This window comes from Pogona vitticeps, chromosome 2, assembly GCF_051106095.1.
Source record: "Pogona vitticeps strain Pit_001003342236 chromosome 2, PviZW2.1, whole genome shotgun sequence".
Classification (NCBI taxonomy): Eukaryota; Metazoa; Chordata; class Lepidosauria; order Squamata; family Agamidae; genus Pogona; species Pogona vitticeps.
The window spans coordinates 237,559,757-237,570,057 of NC_135784.1; the positions used below are offsets into that span (position 1 = coordinate 237,559,757).

The 10,301-nt window shown below is 42.5% G+C and overlaps 1 long non-coding RNA gene across 1 annotated transcript; it reads left to right on the forward strand.

The window, feature by feature from the left end:
* Positions 1 to 1,491: 1,491 nt before the first annotated feature.
* On the forward strand, positions 1,492 to 7,309 carry LOC144586611 (uncharacterized). Its single transcript, XR_013541535.1, has 2 exons — positions 1,492 to 3,243; positions 4,760 to 7,309. It is a non-coding gene; the product is annotated as an uncharacterized LOC144586611 (long non-coding RNA).
* Positions 7,310 to 10,301: the final 2,992 nt, after the last annotated feature.

Sequence of the window (10,301 nt, forward strand, 5' to 3'; positions counted from 1 at the left end):
CCCGAGTGATAAAAGTTCTGAGGATAAAAGTTCTGAGAATTGTGTGCATCATCTTGAACTCATTGGCAAAAAAGGTGGGGTGTAATGTAATAAATATATAAATTATTTGTTGATGGCAACTATGTGTAGATCCAAAATTATGGTGGCCACTCTCGGCTGCACCCCATAGACTAGGGGTATCAAACTCAATTTACCTGGGGGCCGCTGGAGGCAGAGTCTGAGTGAGGCTGGGCCATATCAGATTTTCTGCCAAGTGGAGCAACAGCCTGGGGCTCAGAGGAGAAGGAGGAGGAGGAGGAGGAGGGGCGCTGAAGCCCTTGTCGCCGGCCACGACCCCCTCCGGTTCCTTCACTACCACCACCACTAGCAGCAGGACAAAGAAGCGGAGAAGGGCGGGAGCACTGGTGACGGCCTAGCTGGGGGGGGAGGAGGGCCCAACATAAAATTTTTAAAAAAACCCTCACAGAATCGCCTTGCCAAAGGAGAAAAGCCCCCATCAGTACCCACAAAATAAACAGAACGGGGTGGGCCTCCCACAGGTGCATGTGGGCATGTGTGCGCGCATGTGCGCGTGCACACACACACACATACACACACACATGGAGGTCTGGCAACTTTCCTCTGAGGGCCCCCCTCAAAAAAAGGCTCACACAGCAGCAGCAGCTACCCCCACCACAACAGAGGAGAAAACTTTGTGAGGCAAGCCCAGGCAGCCTCCAGAGCCGAGGCGGCTGAAGCAGGACGAAGAGGAGGAGGAGGAGGAGGAGGAAGCTCCGCTGGGTGCTGAGGCAGCCACTGGCCGGGCTGGTGCTGGGAGTGCCAAGAGAGAAAGAGAGCCAGAGAACTGCTTCCCTGGAAGAGGTGGCGGCAGCAGCTGCTGTTGGCGGCACTGTTGGAGGCGCTGTTTGAGGACAGGGTGCGAGCGAGCTCCACTCTCAGGCATTGCTTGGCGGTGGCTCAGGTGCTCAGGGAAAAGGGCTGGCAGCGCACCTCGCTCGCTGGCTCTCCCCCAAGACAGCGCGTCTTGCACCCTCCATCTGGAACTGCAGCCGGCAGACAGGCGGGCTGGCAGGCAGGCTGCAGTTCCAGATGGAGGGTGCAAGACGCGCTGTCTTGGGAGAGAGCCGGCCAGTGAGGAGAGGCTTTTTTTGACTCTTGACAGCAGAGGACGCGTGGGTGCTTCAGGGGGGCAGGCAAGGCGGGGGCCGCAAACTGTTGTCCAGCAGGCTGCAAATGGCCCCCGGGCTGCATGTTTGAGACCCCTGCCATAGACGCTGTTTCTTGTTCTGCAGTTTCCTGACACATGAATGTGGGATGATATCACACAAGCTAAAGAGATTGTGTTTTAGTATTTGTGAGCATGCCCTTCTGTATTATGTTGGATTTCTAGATAACTCAGGTCTTTCCCACCTATACCAGAGTTTATGAGGAATATTAGTTTGAGTTCCATTTTCATCACTGCCTCAGCATCCTTTGACCTTGACCCCTGTTCCTTGCAGTTCCTTATCTGCCTGGACCACACAGAGAAGAGGGAGCTGTTATTAACAGTAACCTTGGATGCTACTGAACATTTCCTTTCACCCTGACACAGGTTATGATTCCAGTTTCACAATCATGTTATACATCAGATGCTCCCCCTCGCCTTTCTTTTAAATGTTTTACTGCAATGGATGTTGCTTTTTTTCCCAAGGAGAAAATATGGGAGCAATAAACAAGACCTAGCTCTCCTCTCATGAAATCTCTTTCTTAGAGAGGCTCAGCTGTTCATTACAGAGTATAGTGCTCTGCGACTATGATTCTAACTTAAGTAAACAGAAGGCATCTCACAGTTTCCCTAAGCCCCCTCCCCACACTTTGTATTTATCTCTTACATTAACAAGAAAAACTGAGAGCTGCTGTTAAAGAAAGAAAAATCCAAGTCACTAGAATTTAAAATCCATTACTTTTATAGGTTATTAGATAACTCTCAGAATCAAACACGGCCTTTGTGATTTCCCCCCTCCTCTTTAAAAAAAAAATGCATTTTTTTTAAAAAAAAAATTGGGCTGAAGGCAACCAGAATTAATGTAACATTGTACAAGACAACCAGAATTAATGATAAAAACAACAGGACTTCACAATCTATAAAGTTTCACACTGGCACCTGCAAATTGTAATCTGCACCCCTCTGTGATAGCGAATGTATCAGTGTTTGGAGAACAGGGCATTTGTAATTGTCTGCTGAAGTAGTTCTTGTCTTTTGTGTAACTCTGTATTTGGATTGTAAAATAATGGTAACCACCTGATGAAAGGTGTGGATGGCTCAGAGCCAAGCTAGATACATTAAATGTCTTCCCCTTAATGTGCTCATTGACAGAAATGCAAGTAGCGGCTCCTGAGGGGGCTCCTACTTCTCCAGATCTCTGCAGGTGGTGGGAGAGGGATTGGTGGTTTCCCTCCCAATCTAAATTGCAGCTTTAGTGGGTGACTTTCTTCGGGACCATAGCAGGGAGGAGAATAATTCCGTTTTCTTTCTCCACCTGAAGCAATCGCAATGATTCTCACAGCTCTTATTTACATTAAAGGCAAACATCACCTCTGGAGAACGTAATTGGTTTATTATTAGTATTAATTAGGCCAATAATGTAAGTTTAAAAACTTGCAACTTAGTAGCCATTATTACCTTTTGGAGAGGTAAATTCCTCAGTTTCCCTAAGGACCATGTACAGAAGTAGTTCTTTTTATCTGTTTTGAATCTTCGACCATTCATCTGCAATGCACAGCCCTGGATTCTAATGTTACCAAGCAATGAGAAACACATCTCTCTGTCCACTTCCTCTGTTCCTTTCATAATATTATATGCTTCTGTATACCTGGATTATGTTCTCTCCCCCCCCCCTTTTTTTTACCCTAAGCTAGTAAGTGACAAACATAATCTTTTCTCGTGCCAGAATTGTTACATCCTTTGGTCATTTTGATTGCCCTTTTCAGCATCTTTTTTAGATCTACAGTACTGTTTTGAAAGTGCAGTGATCAGAACTGTGAATGGTTTTAACAAACAAAGTTCCACTTTAAATATATTTATATCTGTACAAGACTTTGTGTCTGGTTATTTTATTTTCAGTCCTTTTCCAAATGGGTTATAACATGGAATTTGCATCTTTCGCTACAGCCGCACACTGGAGTGACATTACCATCGGCTACCCACCACAAATGCAGAATTCTTTCATGGTCCATTGTTGCAAACTCTGATAATATGAGCAGGTATGTGAGTCAAAGTTTTGTTGTTGTTTTCCCCTCATCATGGACTCACTTATACTGAATGGCACTTGCCATTTCAGTTCAGTTCCTGTAGATTGGAGAGATCGATTTGGATCAATTTGCTATAATTTTTTTTGCTTTAAACAATGACTTGCTTTAAATAATTTAATTACTCCAAATCAGAAGTGGACAAAGCATGTGTCTTTTCAGTATGACTGCCAAAGAACCATATTGTATTCAACATGAAAGTCATAAACATTGCCCATGTCCCTTCATCACAAAGTGAATGCTCAATTTGCCTCCCATCCAGGATATGGTAGAGATGGCTGGCTAGCTCATGATTTGTGACCTGCCAGACAAGCCTTTTACCTGTGTTCTAGTTATAGCAGAGACAGACTTGGTGAGGATAGCAAAAAGGGAATTCTCAGGGCCATAGCTAAATAGTGGATTTCCTTTTAGACCCCTTACATCAGCAGCCTGTTTGGAATATGCCAGCATATGAGAAAGAGCTCTCTGCTTAGACAGGCATTTGCTATGTTAATTGAATGGCTGCATGTTGTATTAGATTTATCTATAGTTTTGTTGGCCTAAATACTGTTGCATATTTATGATGGTGGAAGAAAAATGGTATAAACTACAGTATCAAATTACTGCTAATTAACAAGTTCCCATTTTCATTCCTTGTGTGCTAGCCAGGTGAGTTAGTTGGTGCATGACAGGGCTCAAAGTGTGGACTTGTTAATTAGTGGCAATTTGCATTTGCTAGCATAAGTGCGCAAGAGGATTTTGGCCATTTTAATTTATGTAATTATATAATTTTGCTACTTGCCCTTAGAGATTCTAATCTACCACTGCAGTTATGTGTGTGTTTTAATAGTGTTTTGCTTCGATTATATTGATATTTAATCATTTGAATGATATTTTTGCAAAAACATAGAAGATGAATTTTAATAAAAATACTTGTAAGCAATTGGCCTTACAGCCCTCCCTCTGCACTGCATCAATCATTGATGCCATAGTCATGTCACCGCTCAGAGACCACTGGTAATGGTGCGACTAAAAAATCTTGCTGAGTGTGTGTGTGTGTGTGTTCCTTTTTTTAAGAAAGAAAAAAAGTTTTGTGCAGACAGGGGAGTATTTTTATTTAAAAAGCCATCCAGAAGACAATGAATTTTTGAAACAGTCACACACTAAAGAAGTATTTGTTACTTAGCATGTGACTATATTTTGTTCAAGTTGCGGAACCCACAATTTTCTGCCTTGAAACCCAAACCAGCTGGTGTCTCAGTTGTGCACTGGAGATGAGATTTCATGATGGTGTTAGAGACTGGCTGCCAATCCATTTGGAGCACAATTCAAAGGGCTGTTTCTAATGTATAAAGCCTGAACTGGCTTCGGTCCAAGCTATCTTAAAACCTGGTTTTCCCTTTAAGAGCCTGTTTGGGTGTTAATATCAGAAGAGGACTTTCTTTTGTGTGTGGTAATTACTACTCCCATACTTTGGAACTCCCTCCCACAGGAAGCCAGGATGGCCCCAACTTTGCTGTCCTTCTGTGAACAGACAAAGACCTTTCTCTTCAGGCAAGATTTCCCTGAATGATGGCTGCCTCAGTGTTTAAATGGATTGTTGTGTCTTACTTCTTTGAATGTGTTTTTTGTGTTGCTTTATCATTATTTAGTGTGGTATTTGTTTGATCCTTATTACTATTTGTATACTTACTGTGTTTAGCTTTAAATATCATCTTTTAGTGATGTAATGCGGCCATGGGTTCTTTTTAAAGAGAAAGATGCAATAAAAATATATTTTAAAAAATAAAATATAATGAGTTTTCTTGATGTTGTTTGAGAATCCTTGAGATGCTGTCTCACTGTACTAAGAGGATCAGTCTCACCAAGATTCTTGCCTATGACAAAATTTCTTTATATCCCTAATTCTGACTGACGAGTTCTGGGAAATTCTCTGGGCTTACTTTGTCATAACAGGAAATGTGGATAAATAGTCTAAAAAAATCAATGAAACCTTTCTGCACTCAGAGATGTGAGAAAAAGTAGAACTATAGATCCTCAAGGAGTCGTGTAGAGCCCCCATATCTTGAGAAAACTACAGTAGCCCTGCCCCCTCAATCATCATATTGAACATGGAAGAGGAAGATGATGCCGTATCCATGTAGCCTATCTACATGGGCCAGAACTCTAAATATAGATTCCATGTTGTTTTGGATGTTTTGGAAGTTATACTCCAAAAGGTAACTTCTCCAATTCAGGTGACCATTGTATGTTCTTATTTTAAGCCATATATAGTGGGCATAATTCATTTCATGAGATGCATCAACACCAGAAAGATGTCAAGATCATGTGCGGTGAGAGTTGCCATCTGTTCTGAGAAACCAATTTTGCATTGATGCAACAATTTGCCTGTCTTTCTCCTCCTCCTCTCTAAGTAATAATGAAATAAGAGAAATGCAATAAAATTCTATTTGGGATTAATAATAATTGATTCCACTATATCCCATCATCTAACTTGGATCTTCTCTAGCATTCACAGGACTCTTTAATGGAAGACTATTTTCTACTACAGTACTGTCAAACACTACATTTTGGTGATTTTTTTTACCCTAAATATATAAACTTCTTTTCATGTCCTTGGTTAATGGTACATAGATCTGCTCCAGTCTAGTTCTGCTAAAATTTCATTCTTGCTGCAGTTAAGATTGACAACTGAGGCAGTTGTTTTATTCATGCACTTACTAAATGTGCCTTGGCAATTTTTTTGCTTGTAAGAGTCTTTAAGCAAAGCAACTGCCTCCTAACTTGTAGCATCCCTTCAACAAACAGTTATTTAGCACGTGACTGTTTACAAAAAGCACAGTCTTCTGGATGGCTTCTTGGACTGGTTATTTATGGTGCTGTGTGAGTATTTCAGTTTGTTTGGTCTTTTGTTGTGGTTAAAAACAGATTTATGCTGTTTGTTGTTGTTTATAAATATTTATACACCGCTCTTCATCAAAATTGATTTCAGGGTCCCTTTTATTTCTCTAAACATTTGATTTCCTTTGACTGTGAACCCTAAGAGACAAAACTATTAACATTTAGAAAAACTGTTGTGAGCTGGTTTGAGACTGTAAATAAATAAATATGCACATTTGTATCTGAGATGGCTGGTGATGCCTCCATTTCTTTCTGCAGTGCTTTTCAGGTGCCAGAATGAATGACAGTACTTGCATGGAGGACTGCATAGCTGATGTTGATACCTTTTTTGCACTTGTCAGCGCATTTCCCTTTATAAGCTTTTTATAATGATACATCACACACATTGATATTGCCCATCTTTATAGTGTTATTCCGCCCATTCAACATTAATGAAAGCATCCTCAGAAATCAGCTTGCTCTAATCCCCATTATCATACTTCTTCCTAGAAGTTCCCACTTCAACATGCTGTTCACTGTATATGAGATAATTTCCAGTACAACGACCATCGCTGCATGCATACTGGCACACAGGAATACAGTATGCACCTAGATTTGTAGTACTGTAGTCATATTCAGTCATTAAGGCAGTGTGTGGGGGCCACATTAGGGGAATGCGTTAGCCGTGCCCCCTCCATTGTTGAATTGAACATGGAAACATGACCATCTCTATCTTTCCATTACCATCTCTGCAGTGGATGCTGTCCAGATACTTGAGTGCTGCCTGACCTCATTACTAGAATGGACCAGGTCTAAGAGGCTCAAAATGACCCCAGAGATTTTGTGGGTTTTTTTGGGAGGGGGGGCGCTCCTAGGGATCATTCCTAGGCTGGATAGGATTGTCCTCCTGCTTAGGGACCCAATTCATAATTTGGGCATTCTTCCGGACCCAGCTCTTTCTAAGGAGTCCCAGATAGTAGCCGTATCCAGATCAGCGTTTAATCAAGTTATGCTAGTCACCCAACTTCTGGTTCTACCTAGACAAGAGCTCCCTCAGGACTTTGGTGCAGATGCTGGTAATCTCCTGATGGACTATTGCAATGTTCTCTATGTGGGTCTTCCCTTGGAGTTTGATCCAGAGAATAGTTTGACCTTATCGCCCTGGTTCTGGCTTGTCTCCACTGGTTACCTGTTGTGTCCTGGACAACATACCTTCCAATTTTCAGCCCCGCTGGGCTGGGCACTGCCACTGTCCCTTGAGATTTCATCCCTGTGTGCGTTGCTCCACCCCACCCCCCCATGTGCAGAGTTCTGTTGCAACCGGAACCAAAGGGAGGAGGAGGAAAGCTGCTTGGAAGGATGCAGTCACGTGCAAGCCTTATAGGGGACTTTGGTCCTGGATTAGGTTCAAGGTTTTGACACTCACATACAAAGCTCTCTACAGTTTGAGCCCATGTTACTTGTTGGAGCATCTTTCTCCAGTGTCATCTGCCTGACCCACGAGATCATCACAGGCAAGGCTCCTTCAGGTGGCCACCCCAAGGGAGGCCCAGAAGTCCTCTATTAAAAGTTGGGCCTTCTTCATGGTAGCCGCAACGTTGTGGAACCAGCTTCTAGAGCAACTCATCTCCCTCCTGCTTGCTGTGAACATTCAGAAGGCAACTGAAGACATGGCTTTTCAGGGAGGCTTTCCACACCTATCCTAACTGTCTGCCTTTTGCCCACCACTTTTTTTTTGTTCTGTTGCATTAGCACCATCTGGCTTTATTGGTTAGTTGCTATGTTGGTTTTAAATAGTTGTAGTTCTATCTTGTTTTGTTTATTGTTGTAAACTGCCCAGAGCAGTGCTTCAACACTAATGGGGAATGGTATGCACATTGAATGAATGAATGAATGAATGAATGAATGAATGAATGAATGAATGAATGAATGAATGAATGAATGAATGAATGAGAGGGGGAGCTTGCTATACCCTGGTAAATGCCCCATGTGAGCAACTCCCCTCCAGAACTGGCAGCAGTTGTAAAAAATAGTACCCCCCCAAAAAAAAACCTCTGGTGGTCACGATGGTAAAGGACGGGATATAGTATGGATGCATATGATGAAAGTTATGCTATTAGTTATACTAGCAGCAGGTTGAATATCAGAAGTAAAAAAGTCAACAGCATAATATAAATAAAATTTTGCTTTTTTTAAAAAAATCACTGAGGTTGAATTTCCCAAGATACTATACAGGGAAAGGATGACAGACCACTTTGAAGAGGAATTGTGTAATGAAGAATGTGCAGTTCTAGAAAGTGAAGTGAAAGCTATTCTGAAAGCACTAGGAAGGTATAAATCACCAGAGAATACCAATAGAACTATTTAAAGCCACAGAGACTGAATCTGTCAAAATCCTAAAAAGAATAAACAACAAATATGGAACATAAAAGAATGGTTGACAGACTGGCAACATTTAATATATATTCCAGTCCCCAAGAAAGGAGAAGACAAGGAGTGCAGTAATTATAGAACCATTGCTTTAATTCTTTGTGCAATCAAACTGATACTCAAATTGTTACAACAAAATCAATTACCTTATATGAAGTGAGAAATGCTTGAGGTCTGAGATGGATTCCAGAAATAAAAAATCACTTAAGATTGTATTACAAATATCTACTGGCTACTGGAGTGCACCAAAGAATTTCAGAAGGTAAGATTACCATAGATGTTTACTGTTGCACACCAATGTGTGGTGGTCAGTAGCAAATAACTACACTAGGGGTATGGCAAACGGTACTTCTGGGAGGTTAACAAATATAAAACCAAAACATTAATCACACATAGAGTGTAATATAAAATGTTAAGTATAAAATAACAGATTGTGGCATTTTGTGTGTCAGCAGAAGGAGAACAGATAAGAGTGATAATCAGTTTTTTAGTATAAAAAATTCACGATGACTTTAGAAGGGGATTATATAGTTGTTAACAATTATAATCACAATGTACTAGAGCAGGGGTCCACACACCCCAGTTTGCAGCCCAGTGCAGGTCCGTGGCCTTGTCAGGACCGGGCCGCAGAGACAGATCTCCTGCCCCACCTGCATGCACGGCCCACCTGCATGCACGGCCTGCCCACCCATCCACATGGGTGTCTTGCTCACCCACACACGAGCATGCCTGCTCATCCACGCATGCATGAGTGTGCACCCAGCCCACCCACAAGTGCACCTTGCCTATCTGTGCATGCAGGAGCACCCTCTCGCCATATGTGCATGTGTGAACGTGCTCCCTGCCCATCCGTGAGGATGCCCCGCCCACCCATGAGGGACCACTGTACTAAAGGATGTCCACAGTGACAACAATGAAGGTACCAGGCAAACCTTACTGAGGAGGGAATTGAACACCCTATTGTGTGGGCCTGCGTTGAGAATATTCTCTTCCTTGTGGCTACCTACGTACTCCACTATGCAGATACTAGTTGTGCAACTTCTGAAGAGGTTCTGCAAGTTTATGTAGGCATCTATTTGCTTTTGTATTGTGATCCCACCTCTTCCCTGGCTACTAAATCAAATGAAACATGAGCATGAAACTGTCTGAGAGAACGAAAGCTCAGGCCATGAGGGAGTTGACTGGGAGGTCCATGTAAGCTTCGAGGGACCTAAAATTGATGATTACAAGACCAGCAGACTGGGTGCTTATGCTTACTTTTCTATAAAGCAGCCTGTCACTGAAGAAGTCTGTAATTCTGCTCCAATAATCTGAAACCACATCTTTATGATTTCACCCCTAATTGTTGCGAATCGCTTTGTCACTAAGTGCTGCCCTGTCTTAGCATGATACATGGACATCTGCCAAGCTCTTCTGGGGGGGGGGGCAGGGGAGGGGGTGGTTAGAACATCAGGAACTTTTTCCTTTGCAGAGGTTATCCAGTGTAGGGAAATTGTAATGTGTGAAGCAGCCTTTGGGAAGCCCTGCATTATTCATCACCTCTTTCGCCCTGCTTTCAACAGCAAATCTGCTTAAATCAGGATCCAATGTGTTGTGGCTTTTATTAGTATTTTGAGAGGAGGTGGGGTGGAAATAGAATGGCTGTAAGTGCTCCAGCACTTTGTCTTCCTGCAATGACTTGTGATTTATTATTCACAACAAGCCATTCTTTTCAAGGGACAGAG